A 16786-nucleotide genomic window follows, 5' to 3' on the forward strand; every position below is an offset into this window, starting at 1 on the left:
TCTACATGGGTATTTATCTCCAAATGTGTTAGATAATTAGACTTCATTATTGAGATAAAGAAATTAATTCAATTATATTTGCACATAAGCATATCTACTATGTTTAAGGTATTGTACTGAACTGTATCTATAGATTAAATGATAAGAATTTTATTATCTAGGAGTTCATAGATGAATTGAGAAAAAAATGCTTACATATGTGTCTTTAATTCTAACTGGCTAGGGAAAAGGTTGTAATTAAAAGTCTCAAGTATAATAAAGAGTTGCACTTTTTGATAACAAAGTTTATAACTCACTCCGTCCCCCTTCCCCTTTCTGCTAATGCCCCACATGTGGACAAGCTATAAGAATGTCTGGATTCTCCCTCCTTTGGTATCCATTAGGGAGTTAAATCATGCTTACTTCTAGCTACCATGTGTAGGACCCTTACCCTGGTCCCACCCTCTAATCACAATAAAACACCGAGCAAGTCTCCTTTCCTAGTTCTTCTTCTTTTTTTTTTTGGAGAGGTTTTTGCTATAGGGCGCATGTGCTCGCCAGACAGAGAGAGACAGAGACAGACAGCAGGAAATCACCCCCCAGGGGGGATGGCCACACCACAATCCCTTCTCCTCCATTCTCCTCTCGGGATCTTGGGCACACACGCACACGCACCTGGCATGAGTTTAAGCCACCAGGGACGGGACTCGAACCTCGGTTGATTACGTGGGAGTCCAGCGACATAGCCATTACGCTAACTGCTGGTCCCCCTTTCCTAGTTCTTTTAAAACCATTTGGACACTTGAGAGGTCTGGCTGGCTCATCTCAGCAATAAACTTTTCACATGTGTATATGATGTCATTGGTCTTAAGATTTGAATCAGACTTTCAGTTGGGGCTCATCCTGCCTTTGCAGGCAAAACATAGCATTCACCTAGGCTTGGGACCGATTGAGATGCCATAAGAGTCAAGACTAATGGATTTCCAAATACCAGATTGTTTATTAATAAAATGCTGAATTTGAGGACACACTTAGATGTGAGAATATGCAAAGGAGTCCCTTGTATTTTATCGTGTGCATCAGTCAGCATAGTCTGGATTATAATGGAGTAACAAACATCCCAAAAATATATATGCAAGAATTAAACAACCCCACCTAGTTATGGGTAGAATTGGACAACCATAGGTCTCAACCATGAAAGTATCCTTACCCAACTCAGAGCAGTGTAGAATAAGAGAGAAAGAGAGAGATAAAAAGAGTGGAAAAGGGTGCTGTGGAAAGGGGTGCTTGGAAAAAGGGAAGACTTCCCTGTGTATGACCTGCCTATCCTCCTATAGGGAGGAGTAGGAGAACTGGGTGGTAGATCACGAATTCACAGCAGAAGTGTGAATAAACCCCCAGGAAAAATCCAGCTACTGCTGTTCCTTTTTGAAAATAAAGTTCACACAGTTACGTCCAACCATTTACAAATCCTGGCTGCTTCCCTGCAGTGAGGACAGAGATGAGAAATTGGGACAGAGAACCTAAGCCTGCAACACCAATGATGCTTAACCTCTGATCTTTCACAGAAAATGTTTACAGCGCCTACTATACCAGACATCCATCCACAAGGGTATTTCAGGACAGATCATTTAAGTTAAGCAAGTAGTAGAAGCAAAGTGTGAGGAGAAAGTGAGATTTTTTTTGGTCACTAGTTCTAATGTGAAAAATGTTGTTTCTGTTATTATTACAGGGTGAGTGACACTTCAGTCAAGGTTGAGTAGAAGGGAGCATATATGGGCCAGTCATCCACTGATAGCATAAGGAAGAGACAAGAGGAAAGAAAACAGAGCCTTCTGAAAAAGAATCCTTGAAATCACAGTCTAGCAAAGAGACATCATCCAGGACGCAAAGGTAGGGAGGTTAAGACCTATTGGGAAAGATAGGGGTCACATTGCAGACCTTGAAACCATCCAACCAAAGTTGCTGTTGGAAATCTGGGTTTGACTACCTCCTACCTCCGAGAAAAGACTCAGAGGAAAGGGCTTAATGACATTTTCCCCCCAAAACTAAATTTGAAATTCTGGTACAGGAAATGAGATATCCTAAAGCTGCTTACCTCAGTGGCTTCTGGATTTTGGAATTTGTGAATCATTGATGTGAGACAAAAATGGAAAACTGACGAAAGTGTTGCAAGAATTAATTTTTCCAAGTGATTTACATACATATGCATGTGTATGTGCGTGCGTGTATGTATGCCTGGTATTATAATACAGCTTAAAGGGTTAACTTAATATAAAACGATAGAAATCATGCATCTCTAAAATAAAAGTTTCTTAATTTTAACACATTTTGATTTATAAAAAATTATTTAAATTGCCCTAATTGCCCATTCTTCTAATGAATAATGACAATTTTATCACAGACCTAAACAGACACTTAATGACAGCTCAGGACACATTAATATATACAGAAGACAGTCTGAGAACCAATGATAAGCTGGCAAATTGAATCTAGTTCTGCTGTATACAAGAAAATACTATTGTTATTATTATTTTTTTAATCATTGTTTTCTTTTTTTAGAGAGCGAGATTTTTGCCATAGAGTTCGTATGCTCACTGGAGAAACAGAGAGACAGAAACAGAAAGCGAAAAATCACCTCCCAGTGGGGGTGACCACACCACAGTCCCTTTTCCACCATTCTCCTTTTGGCATCTTGGACATGCACACACATGCTCCTGGTGTGAGTTTCAAGCCACCAGGTCCAGGACTCGAATGGTGCTTGACTACGTGGGAGTCCAGTGATGTAATCTTTGCTCCATCTACTGGTCCAAAACATTATTGTTTTAGTAATTAGTGCTCTTGGGAAGGAGTTCTGATTATAAAAACGTGTTGCTTTTTCTGACAACAGTCTCCATATCACTGGAAGATTTCAGCACAGCTATATAATGGACTTGGAAGTAGAGGAGTGTGAGGGAAACAAGTAGCATCTATGAAGTGCCAACTTAGTGTCAGGCACGGGACGATTTCCCACAAATTTATAACCACCATTAATACTCAGAGAGGCTGATGAATTTGTCCAAAGTCACACAGCATGTAATAGATAACATGGAATTAAAATCTGTCTGCCTGCTTCCTGCCATTGCTTCGTTTGCCTTCAAGAGTAGTACTGATATAGGGAACCAGCAGTTAGCGTAATGGCTATGTCGCTGGACTCCCACGTAGTTGACCACGGTTCGAGTCCCGGACCTGGTGGCTTAAAACTCACGCCGGGCGCATGTGCGTGCATGCCCAGGATCCCGAGAGGAGAATGGAGGAGAACGGATTGCGGCATGACCATCCTCCCTGGGGGGTGATTTCTCGCTTTCTGTCTCTATGTCTCTCTCTGTCTGGTGAGCGCACGCACCCTATAGCAAAAACCTCTCAAAAAATTAAATAAAATAAAGAGTAGTACTGATATATAGCTGGGGAACTGGACAGGATCCTAGAAAAGGGTGAGAAGATTCTGGATTGTACTAACTTACATTTGCTTGTTAGGTATTAGAGAACTCCGGGAATATCAAAAGACACTTGGGCCAAAGTCACTGTAACCAGAGAACAGACGGCATGAACATCATTGGCTAATGACTGAGCACGTGACAGTGGAGCTGGCTATACCAGATTGTCTGGGTGTGTAGTAGGTCATGCCACCTCGGTTTCTGTAAATGCACTCTGTGATAGTCACACAAACATGAAAATTGCCTAACGGTGCATTCTCAGACATTTCCTGACTATTAAGCAACACATGACTTATAGCTGTAACCTCCTTGAGAACAAAGACCATATTATTCATGGGAGTGTGCACGTGTGTGTGTGTGTGTGTGTGTGTGTGTGTGTATAAGTTTTGACCTTACAATGAACCGCAGAGGACTTGGTTCGTGATAGGAAATCAGCAGTATCCAGGCTTTGAACAATGGACAATGGAAACACATGAAAGACATGAAAGAGGAAATGAGGGTCCTCTGTGTTTGACAAGACTAAAGAATAGACATGTGTGTGCCCAAGATCCCGAGAGGAGAATGGAGGAGAAGGGATTGCGGCGTGGCCATCCCCCCTGGGGGTGATTTCTCGCTTTCTGTCTCTCTGTCTCTCTCCGGCAAGTGCACGCACCCTATAGCAAAAATGTCTCAAAAAAAGAAAAGAAAAAGAATAGAATTTTTTAAAAAAGCTTTTGTTAAGGACAGATTTGGGCCAAATACTAGGTAATTTCATACTTATGAGGCTGCAGTTTTCTGTCAACCATTCAACAGAGGAGAAAATAAAGACAGTTAACTGCTCAAGTTTAGACAACTGGTGAATAGCAGGGCAAAGAATTTGTTAGATTTTGAGGCTCTAAGATCCTTTCCGTTTTCCCACTCTGGCCTGGTGACAGCTTGGCTGGTCTGTGGAACAGAAGAAATTCATTGAAACGCGGTCTCTGAGTGCGTCCTGAGTTGCCTTGCTCCTCTCTTAAATCATGTTGACCCCTTTCTTCCTCGACGGCATCAGGGCCAGCAGGCACCTTCTGTTTCTGTACAAGGTTACGCTTCTCTGCAAACCTTCCCACGGCTTTCCCATGGCAGGGTCCTCGTCTCTCTGTGTCCAGCACTGATGGAGCTGTGCAGCAGATTTCCCACGGAGCCAAAATGCAATCATCCCCTGTCCTCAGGGGCCCTTAACTTTATACTCTCTACTCACATTCTGCAGAGTCAGAGCCTTGATTTCTGCAGAATGGAATTTTCAGGCCACTTTACAAATGTCAAGCCTATTTCGTTTTCCTATCAATTTAATACAAAGAGGGCAGCACCAGAATCTGCCACTCAGATTGCATTTGGTTTCCACTGAGGGCACAGATTCAAGTAAGCAAAAAAGAATTTTCTTTCCCACTTACAGAAAAAGCTGGAGGAAGAAATGAAATGAAGGTAGGAAGGATTATCTTTAGTGACTACAGTGTCCTACAAATCCTTTCAAAATTAAAAAAAAGAAAGTAGATCATAAAAATATAACTAATAATAAAAACAAGTATAATCAGAAACATTATATATATATATATATATATATATACACACACACACTATACATGAGGGAGTCTTCAACATGTTCATAGAAAAAGCATATTAGGAAAAAAATTGCCTGGACTTCACATTTTTTCCTACCAAAATAAACTTGTGCTTTAATTTAGTTTCCCATGTAATTTTTGTTCATTCCAACTTTTGCCATAAGGCATGTGGGCTTGCCAGAGATGTCAGAGAGAAGGAAAGGGCAATACCCCCTGGGGGAGTCAGTCTTGCTACAACCCCTTCTTCATTCTCCCCGGGTATTGTGGGCACACACACACACACACAACATGTTTTTCAAGCTGATGGGTCCAGGACTCCAATCATGGAATCAGCTCTGTGCGATCCAGTACCCTAACCACCACGCCACCTGCTGGCCCTCTGACATAATGCTGAAGTTCTTTTGTGTACCATATGTAATATGCACGGGCATATTCTGCATAGACTTTATGTATACACATCAGATATTATTAAGTGATATATTTCTGCCTACTTTTACACATTTTGTATGCATTTCACTCCCTCATACTAACACAATTGGTGTTTCCCCACTGTAGTCTACAGATCAACTGCATCTAAAGCACCAGGAATGATAGTTCAAAATGTAGATTCTCGCCGGGCCCCTCTTCAAATCCATTGAATCAGAGAATTCAGGCCTATAGTGCAGGAATCTACATTTACATAACCCTCCTAGCTTCACTCAAGTTTAAGAATTTATGCTGTAAAAATATCTGTTCAAAATATATTTTGCAACATCCCCTAAGGCTTTTCACAGCCATATCCAGTGTCTATCACCCAGCATCATATAGCAAGCGTTATCACATGACTTTGGCAAGTCTTGGTAAAGACCATTTTTCAAGGTTGCATACTCTAAAGTGTGGCAGTATTCTAATTTATTTGTCACATTTTTCAACATTTCGATTATTTTCAGCTGTCTGCCCTGGAAGTAATACTGCTGTAACACTCTCTAAGTGTACTTCCCACTGCACCTCTCTGTATATCTGCGTATCTGTTATTACACACTTTTGGGCAATGACTTACAATTTTCCTAATACAACACTTATTTTAATTTGGCATCTTTAAAGTATCTCTGATTATTTATATTTGCTGTTTACTTGCCCTTTTATAAACAACAAAAATGGATGTAGGGGCCAGCAGGTGGCATGGAGGTTGAGGCAACTGGATCCCACATGGCCGACTGTTTTATTCAAGTCCCAGACCCAGTGGCTTGAAAAACATGTGGGGTGGGGGCCAGTGGGTGGTGTAGTGGTGAAGGCACTAGAATCTCACATGGTAGATTGCCGTTCAAGTCCTGAACCTTGTGGCTTGACACTCATGCCTAGTGGGTGTGCATTGTGTGCCCAAAATCCCAAGAGGAGAACAGAGAAAGGACTGTAATGTGGCCCTTCCCCTGGGGACAGTGGGCTCTCACTTTTTCTCTTGCTGAGTTTCTGGCAAGTTCATGTGTCCTATAGCAAAGATCTCCTTCTAAAAAAGTAACCAAAACAAAACCCAAGAAGACAGGGTGCCTGTGCATGCGTTCTAGAAGCCCGGAGAGGAGAGAGAATGAGAAGAAACTGGCATGCTCAATCTCCGGACGTGGCTTCTCACTTTTTTCTCTCTCTTTCTCCCTCCAATTAGCACACGTGCCCTATATCAAAATAAAATTAAATAAAAAATAATACAAAACAAATCTGATCTAGAGACTACTTCTTTATTTAGAATAACTTTAATACAACTATCGCACACTTTATTTGCTGGGTTTTGCCTTTGGATTTTATTTATCAGTGCTTTTGCGAAGTATTGTTTGTTTAGTTCTTTGGTACTTAACTTTTTAATGTTGCTCTGTGTATTTCTAGAAAAATCAATTTATTGAGTCCAGTAGGTGGTATGGGGGTCAAGGTGCTGAGTTTCCACATAGTCGACGATGGTTCACATCACAGACCTGGAGACTTGGAAATCGACGAGGGTTCACATCACAGACCTGGAGACTTGGAAATCATGTGCATGAAAGACACCAAATTAAAATGTGTTGTATTAGGAAAATTGTAAGAGTCAGTGTCCAAATGTATATAATCACATAGATACACAGATTTATAGACAGGTGTGGTGGAAAGTGTATGCTTAGAGAGTTTTACAGCAGTATTACTTACAGAGCAAAATCATGCGCATGAACAGCAAAAATTCCAAGAGGACAGTGGACAAAAGGGAATGCAGTGTAGCTGACCTTGGAGGTGAGTTCTCATTTCCCCTCTCTCTGTCTCTGTCTCTCGCCAGCAAGTGCATGCCACCTATAAAAAAACCTTAAAAATAAAATAAAAGAAAACTGATTTTATGTGTACATGCGAGGTTTACAACACGGTATTTATTTAATTATCTTTAACTTCTCTTTAGACCCAGGCACATGATAATTCTTAAGTTAAACTCCCAGTTACCTAGTGTATGAGATTTGCCATTTCATTTAACGTTTTAGGTCTTATGTTCCTGTGTATTTTGAGGAGATTACTGGAAATTCTGCAGTGTCTTGTGATCCCTTGGGACCAATGCTGCCTCAGTTTTACAGCCATAACTTTTGCCGGCAGCTTCCTAGAACCAGGGCCCTGGACCCTAAGGCCGGGTAACCCCACAGGAGTAAGTGCTGGAGCTCCCGACTACAACTACATTCAAGAGAGCTAGAGGGTCAGAGAGCTCACAGGGGTTCGGAGTCACTGAAAGCATGGCACTGCCGCCATCTCCATCAGAAAGCTGCAGGCACTGCACAGACTCAGAACAATTCAGGGAAGGCCTGGGACTGTGGGTGGGGTCGGGGCAGTGGAGTGAGGTGCGGAGCCTGCTCTTTACGGTTAGACCTGCACAGAGCTCGAAAATCACGCGCGAGTCAGACAGCAGACAATGAGGAGTCTTATGTGTGTGCTTTCGGGGTGTAGGGGGGGGAGCTCTGTTTTGTTTGGTAGAAATTATTTTCTACCATATTCTCCAAAGACAGTCTTGGGCTTCCCCTAATCAAATTCTTTGGCCTTAAAGAAGTGACTGTTTAGCCTCCCTTTTCTCGTGAGAAGTATTTCTGTAAGGAGAATAATTATCAGTATCACGTATCATTTCGGACACGATTTAAAGCAACTCGAGGGGGTAGTATACACACGTTCCGTAGTATGAAATCACCTAACATCCCGCTAACAGAAGACCAGTTGGTGCTTCCTTTATCCCCACATAAAAGGAGCTTCAATTTTCCCCACTAAGATAAAATATTGGGTCTGTTGTAAAGTAGGTAACTCTGAGTCTGAATAAATAATTTATTTCATTATTAAACTGAACTTCATGGAGCACACATGCATATTTTCTATTTGTATATACCATGCTATATTAAATGATGTATTATAATCATAATGAATGACTGTTACATTAAATGATGTGCATTTCTGTCATAAAGAATCAAAGAAATATGAACATGAAAATAACACTTTTTAGATAATGAGAATATGGGATTGCTTCTTTTTAAAAATAATTTGATATCATTTTCTGATACTTTTTCAAAGGGAAAAATTAAAAAAATCAAAATATACATATCTTATAAAGACATTTCAGTGACATGACCATTTAATAAAGTGAAAGATTTTCTTCCTAATAACTTATGGATACATGTAACCATCTGCCCTGGCAATTCTAGTATATGGGATTATTACTTCTTTTTTAAAATAATTTGATATCATTTTCTGACAATTTTTCAAAGGGAAAAATTTAAAAAAATCAAAATATACATATCTTATAAAGACATTTCAGTGACATGACCATTTAATAAAGTGAAAGATTTTCTTCCTAATAACTTACGGATACATGTAACCATCTGCCCTGGCAATTCTAGTACTTTTCTCTCACCAATTTCTGAAGAATCCTTCCCACATCTTCTGCACCAACAGCAGACCTCCACTCCTCTTTCATAATAACAGAAGCATTTTTCTGGGGGGAGTCGATAAAAGTCATTTTTCACTTTAATTTTTTTATTTCCTCCTTTTAGTAGGTTTCTTTTCTCTCTCTCTCTCTCTCTCTCTCTCTCTCATTGCAGGTTTCTAAGTTAATGTTGGCCAGTTTGTCAGACTTTTGAAATAGAGTCACATGTCGGATTTATAATTAAGTGATAGCCGGGAGGTCCTTCCTCAGAAGGAATAAAAGCAAGCTTCAGCATGAAGCTGTGTAGTAGGAGAGAATAAAAGATTGATATTGTCAAGAGTAAAGGGTGTGAAAATTGGGATTCTCAAAATACATTCTGTAAGCCCTCTGCAGCAGACGTTGGGCCACTCAGACCTTCATCTTCATCTGTACAATGCCATATAATTCTGTTTGGTCTAACCCACAAGGCTGTTGTGAGAATCAAAGAGGAATAAACATTTGAAACAGAGGTGAAATCTCTTATGGACTTCAAAATGAAGGGGATAGTTCTTAGGTTTTGTTTTTTTAAGAGAGATTTTTGCTATGGGTGTGTATGTTCCCTGGAAAGACAGAGACAGAGAGGCAAAAAGCAAGAAATCACCCTCTGGGAGGATGGCCACGCTGCAATCCCTTCTTCTCCATTCTCCCTCAGGATCTTGGGCATGCACACAAGTGCATGGATGTGAGTTTAAGCCACCAGGTCCAGGACTCGAACAATGGTTGACTACGTGGGAGTCCAATGACATAACCATTATGCCATCTACAGGTCCCAAGTTCTTAGTTTTAAACTATAACCACAACTAAAGAGAACAGGTGGTACATTGGTATGCACTCTGGTTGAAGGTTAAGGAGTCTGACTTCAAACTGTGCTCTCTTATCTCATAAAAGACATAATAAGAGCAGGGATTTGTAAAACTAGATCGTGACTGCGAAAGCCATTCTTGGAACTAGTTTTTTGGGGGGCAGGTGAGCCAGAAATAATTAACTGTAGTGTTGATTTATTTATCAACAAATACAAAGTGAGATTTTAAAGTTCAGGTTTATGTCCTCAAAAAAATTCATATTTTACAATATATAAACATCATAGAATATTTACTTAGTCTAAGCCAAATATCCGCTTTAGACAAGACTAGCCAGAACCCATCCTAAGACCTACGCTATCTCCTGACAGTTTCAGACTTCATAGTTTGCTAAAGCATGTAGCACACACTGGGCCGTTCGCCCCCTTCTGTCCTCCTCAGCTGAAGCCCTGCAGCTAATTCCTAGGTGCACCTGTTTTCTAGAGAATGGGGAGGCCTTTGGGATATCCAGTTCTAATAGCAGAAGTGCAGGTTGCTGAGTAAGCCTCAGGGAAACAGAACTGTGGAGATATCGTGGATCGCCTCTTCCTGCACACCTCTGAATGCTCAGAACTAACTCCAAGAAATCAAGACAGAACATGAAATCTATCAGATGACCAGAACGCTCAGAACTAACTCCAAGAAATCAGGACAGAACATGAAATCTATCAGATGACCAGAAACTACCACAGAGGCACAAGAAATATTTGAAACTGGGACCAACACTTAGTGTAATGGCTATGTTGCTGGACTCCCATGTAGTCTACTGTAGTTCGAGTCCTGGACTCGGCGGCTTAAACTCACACTGGGCGTGTGTGCATGCATGCCCAAGATCCCGAGAAGAGAATGGAAGAGAAGGGATTGCGGTGTGGCCATCCCCCCTAGGGGGTGATTTCTCACTTTCTGTCTCTCTGTCTCTCTCTGTCTTTCTGGCAAGCACATGCACCCTATAGCAAAACCCTCTCTAAAAAAAAAAAAAAAAAGGGAGAGAGAAAAATGAAAAACCAAAAAAGTATCTCTCCCCCAAGGAAAAAGAACAATTCCTTAACATTCACAGATAGTATTCATAGACATGTCAGATAAAAAATTCTGAATATTCATAGTGACAAAACAAAATAGATGCAAGAGAAAAGAAACAACAAACTCAAGAAGATGTAAGAGAAAAGAGATGAGCTCCAGGAGATGAGGAGGTCCTCCCATGACTTAAAAGAAATAGAAACCATAAAAAAGAATCAAATGGAACTGTTGGAAATGAAGGCTATAATACAGGAAGTCAAAACCTCCTTTGAAAGTATTAAGCAAGACTAGATCATACAGAAAATTGAATCTCAGATGTAGAAGACAGGATCACTGGCCTAGTAAAATCCACCACGAAGATTGAGAAAATAGCCCAAAAAATGAGAATATATAAGAAATACTAGATACCATTAAACATCCAAACATCCAGATAATCGGTATCCCAGAAGGTGAAGAGACTAATAAGGGCATTGACAATCTATTCATAGTGTTCTTTCCATCTTGAATAACCTTTAGTCATCTTTGTATTTCCTAGAAACTGAAAGACTAAAGTATATAGAAGCATGGAAAATGGTTAGGGATACTGAAGACAGTGCAAGAAGAGTGTGTGAAAAAGGGGAGAGTATGAGGAGGGAAATTAAAGAGAAGAATGGAGAGGCGGGACATTTGAGGGATGCAGATATGGGTTATTGTCCGTTGATGGTAATATGTATGATATCCTGGACTGAACTGTGAAGTGTGTTCATGTTGGGTAAATTCACTTTACAAGCTAAATGACATACACTAATCGAATGTATAAAATAAATTGAAATTTAAAAAATAATAAATAAAATTTTAAAGAAGTATTGTCAGAGACCAGCAGATGACATAATGGATATATCACTGAACTTCCCACATAGTTGACTATGGTTCAAGTCTCAGACTTAGTGGCTTAAAACTCTTGGCGCATTTGTGTATGTGCCCAAAATCCCAAGAGGGGAATGGAGGAGAGAGGATTGCGGCATGGTCATCACCCTGTGGGGTGACTTCTTACTTTCTGTCTCTGTCTCTCTGGTGAGCTCACATGCTCTATAGAAAAAAAACCTCTTTTAAAAAAAAGTCTGTTGATGCTGGGCAAATTATAGGTATGTGTATAAAATTGTTTGTTATAGAGACTTTGTAGAGGCAGAGGCAAATCTTAAAATACCAGTGTACACACACACACACACATGCACACACACATGCACACACACACACACGCATACACACACACGCATACACACACACACACACACACATATAATCTAGAAGCTCAGCTAGATGGAGGCCATAGGGAGGATCCAGGTTCAGTTCCAAGGCAGACTTGTGCATGCCGGGCATGTGTGCACACACTCATGATCCTGGCTGGCTGACAAGTCTGGAGGAAGGATCCTGGCATGAGAGCCTATTAAGGGTGATTGTTTCTTTTTTTCTTTCTTTTTTTTTTACTGTTTCAGTCCCTCTCTCATGACAGAGAGGAAAACAAACAAAAACACCTTTAAAAGATCTGGCAATCCCATTATTTTTTACATGTAAACAGAACTAATAGGTTTCAATAAAGAAATCAAATATACTGTGCTTCTGCTCACTGTATTGTGATTAACCACTTATTTGATAAATTAAATGACATCGATTGTTATTGGTCTCATAAGGCTGTCTTATTCTTACATCAAAATTCTTTTTGGAAGGAATTGTTGAAAAGTAAAATTGGCCTAAACATATAGTTTAAAAATCAAATAGTCAGAATTTACCAGTATACATGTGCTACAAACACATCTTATGAAGCATGCATACACAGGGTCATGATTTTTAGAAGTAAAAACTGAACCAGGAAACCAATTACTTGAAAACAGAATATTAAATGAACTTATCTTTGCAACTCCTGCGGCACAATTTTTTGCACACAATAGGTACTTATAGGTACTTAGTATTTATTATTCATTTTCTTATTTATTTTTAAACACAGAAAGACTCTGACAGAACTTAAATTCTAGGCAGGTTTTCTATTTTTTTTTAAGTACTACAAATGCGTCCCAAGTTATGATGGTTCAACTTAATGATTATTTAAAATTGTTTGTTATAGAGACTTTGTAGAGGCAGAGGCAAATCTTAAAATACCAGTGTACACACACACACACACATGCACACACACATGCACACACACACACACGCATACACACACACGCATACACACACACACACACACACATATAATCTAGAAGCTCAGCTAGATGGAGGCCATAGGGAGGATCCAGGTTCAGTTCCAAGGCAGACTTGTGCATGCCGGGCATGTGTGCACACACTCATGATCCTGGCTGGCTGACAAGTCTGGAGGAAGGATCCTGGCATGAGAGCCTATTAAGGGTGATTGTTTCTTTCTTTCTTTCTTTCTTTTTTTTTTTTTTACTGTTTCAGTCCCTCTTTCATGACAGAGAGGAAAACAAACAAAAAAACCTTTAAAAGATCTGGCAATCCCATTATTTTTTACATGTAAACAGAACTAATAGGTTTCAATAAAGAAATCAAATATACTGTGCTTCTGCTCACTGTATTGTGATTAACCACTTATTTGATAAATTAAATGACATCGATTGTTATTGGTCTCATAAGGCTGTCTTATTCTTACATCAAAATTCTTTTTGGAAGGAATTGTTGAAAAGTAAAATTGGCCTAAACATATAGTTTAAAAATCAAATAGTCAGAATTTACCAGTATACATGTGCTACAAACACATCTTATGAAGCATGCATACACAGGGTCATGATTTTTAGAAGTAAAAACTGAACCAGGAAACCAATTACTTGAAAACAGAATATTAAATGATCTTATCTTTGCAACTCCTGCGGCACAATTTTTTGCACACAATAGGTACTTATAGGTACTTAGTATTTATTATTCATTTTCTTATTTATTTTTAAACACAGAAAGACTCTGACAGAACTTAAATTCTAGGCAGGTTTTCTATTTTTTTTTAAGTACTACAAATGCGTCCCAAGTTATGATGGTTCAACTTAATGATTATTGTATTTTAAGTACACATACAACTGTTCTGTTTTCCACTTTGAGTATTCAATAAAATGCATTAGATATTCAACACTGTAATATAAAATAGGCTTTGTTAGATGATTTTGTTAGATAATTCTGCCTACATACTGGCTGATGAAGTCTTCTAAACACAATGAAGATAGGCTAGGTTAAACTGTGATGTTTGGTTACTTATATGTATTAAATGCAGTTTTGACTTCTGATATTTTCAGTTTATAATTGGTTTATTGGAACATAATGCGGACATAAATTAAGGAATATCTGTAGGTGCTTTCTTTTTAAGAAAAAGTGGCAATTGCTTTTTGTTTTCCATAAAATTATGCCTGTAATTTTTTTGTTTGTTTATCCATTTCTTTTCCTATAACAGAAAGACATAGGAAGCAGGGAGAAACCCCCAATAGGGTCTTCCTGCTGTGGTCTACCCCCAACCTCAGCCAATCTAGATCACAGGCACATGTAACTACATCCATCCCATTTGGGGTGTCCTGGGATGTGAACCCGGGATCTCTCATAAGGGTCTAGTACTGCAGTGCATTACATTACATTCCTCCACCACCTGGCCCCAGAGATGGCAGGAATAGGTAGTGTGTGAAACCTGAGAAGTCTTCTGTTTGTGGCATAATCAATTTTACATCAAATAGGTCTTCTATTAATAGTGTAAATAATTCCTCCTTAAATAGTATTGTAAATATGATTCTTTTTCACAGTTTCATGACTTCATTAAATTTACCAAGCAAAAATGTTTATCTCATCTGTCAGTTGAGCTATTTCAGACAAGTAGTCAAGTACACTGTCCCTCTTCTCCAGAATGAAAGCCCTGGAAGAGTTGAAGATATGAAAGGCTGGATGACAATTGTATCTTAAGGATTGAAGCCAGCACTGGTGGGACTCAATGCATATTTTATTACTAAGTGACTCAGCAAATACGTTCGAGATGCTCATGACCCCTTCCCTGCCATCAGAACCTCAAAATATCTTGTAGACTAGATTACTACCAAAGAGACACAGTGAGCTACTGCCCTGAGATGCACAGCCAGGGACTCATAGGAACCTCATGAATGTGACCAGGACCCAGAGCTGGGAGGTCAGAAGTCAGGGCTCAAGGCTGATCTCCAGAATTTGAGTCTGAACTGAGTTTTCAAGATTATAGATAATGATAAAGCATACAGTTAGCTGTTAGAAGTTATTGTTATGGGGCCAGCTCTTGCTCTGGGGGGTCTATGAGCTGGATCCCATATGACTGACCATGCAGGTGGAGTCCCAGCCACTGAGGCTTGAGATACATGTTGGGTGCATATGTGTGAGTGCCTAAAATCCCAAAGAGGAAGAAATGGAGGAAAAGGAATTGTGATATGACTATTCCTCATGGGGAGTGCTTTCATTTTTTTTCTTTTTGGAGAGAGGTTTTTGCTAGAGGGCACATGTGCTCACCATAAAGACAGAGAGAGACAGAGAGACAGAAAGCAAGAAATCACCCCCTAAGGGGGATTTCCATGCTGCAATCCCTTCTCCTCCATTCTTCTCTTGGAATCTTGGGCATGCATGCACATGTGCCCGGTGCGAGTTTAAGCCACTGGGTCCGGGACTCGAACCACAGTTGACTACTTGGGAGTCCAATGACATAGCCATTATGCCAACTGCTGGTCCCAGGGGAGTGCTTTCTTGCTTTCCTCTCTCTCTTTCTCTCTTGCTTTCTCTCTCTGTGTCTCTCCCTGTCAAGTGCACACGTCTTCTTGAAAAAAAAAAAAAAAGTATTACTATGGACTGAGTCCCCACAATGTGGCTGCATCTGGAGATGAAACCTGTATGGAACTGGTGAAGATTAAGGACGTGGTTGGGGTCCCAATGTGATAGGACTGATGGCCTTATTAAAAAGGAAGAAACGACGCTGGTGACTCTCTCTCCCTTAACTGAAGACACAGAGAGGGTGGCCATCGTCAAGTCCGGATACACTCACTAGATATCAGACTCTCCTGGATACTGGCCTACGATTCCCAGGCAACAGTACTGTGAGAAAATAAATTTGTTGATGCAAGTATGATAGCACTGGTGGTCGTACCCTGCTGGGTGATTGTGGAGCCATGTGGAATGACTGCGTTCGAAACCTGGGTAGATTTGAACATGTTGGGCTTGGACTTGAATAACTATTGGGTCATCGGGAAAAGTCATGATGCATTTTTGCATAGAGAAATATGTCATGACTCTCCCAACAATCTAATGTGATCTTGGATGGCTGGGAGCCTGGGGGAAGGATTGTGACATAGTATTGGGGGTGCTTTTCTCTCCCTGTCTCTGTTCTCTCTCTCTTATTCTCTTTCATGAATAAAAAGGAATTTAAAAAGGAAAAGTGAAGAAATTTGTGGTTTAGCCATAAGTCTATGCTATTCTGATATGGCAATATAAGCAGATGAATAAAAGTATAAACAGGAGGAATTTATTAATTAACATTTTTTACTAAATTTTCTTAATATGTTGCATCTGAACTTTTTTTTATTTCACTTTATTTATTTGCATTCATTCACTGTACATCATTACAGCATACAAAATCAGATTTTCCATCCAAAGTACACTGTATATTGTCTCAATCAAGCACATCAACATGTTATTGTCAGCAAATGATCTTCCATTTCTTGTTTTCTGTATGTTTTCCTTTTTTTCCCCATCCTTGATTCCCTATCTCTTACCCTCTGTCATCTCTCACTTTCCTCCCACACTGTCTCTGGTACTGTTTTCCCCCCACATTTTATTGAATTACTAAAGACCTTAACTAATCTAAATATTTTCATAGAAAACACAGCTGATATACACATTTCCATGAACACAAGTCTAACTTTACCCATTCTATAAAGTAGCACCTAATTGGGGCTATATATCTTACTGCAGTCATTGAATAGACATATTTTTTTT

Source organism: Tupaia chinensis, unplaced genomic scaffold (genome assembly GCF_000334495.1).
Source record: "Tupaia chinensis unplaced genomic scaffold, TupChi_1.0 Scaffold000138_1, whole genome shotgun sequence".
Taxonomy (NCBI): Eukaryota; Metazoa; Chordata; class Mammalia; order Scandentia; family Tupaiidae; genus Tupaia; species Tupaia belangeri.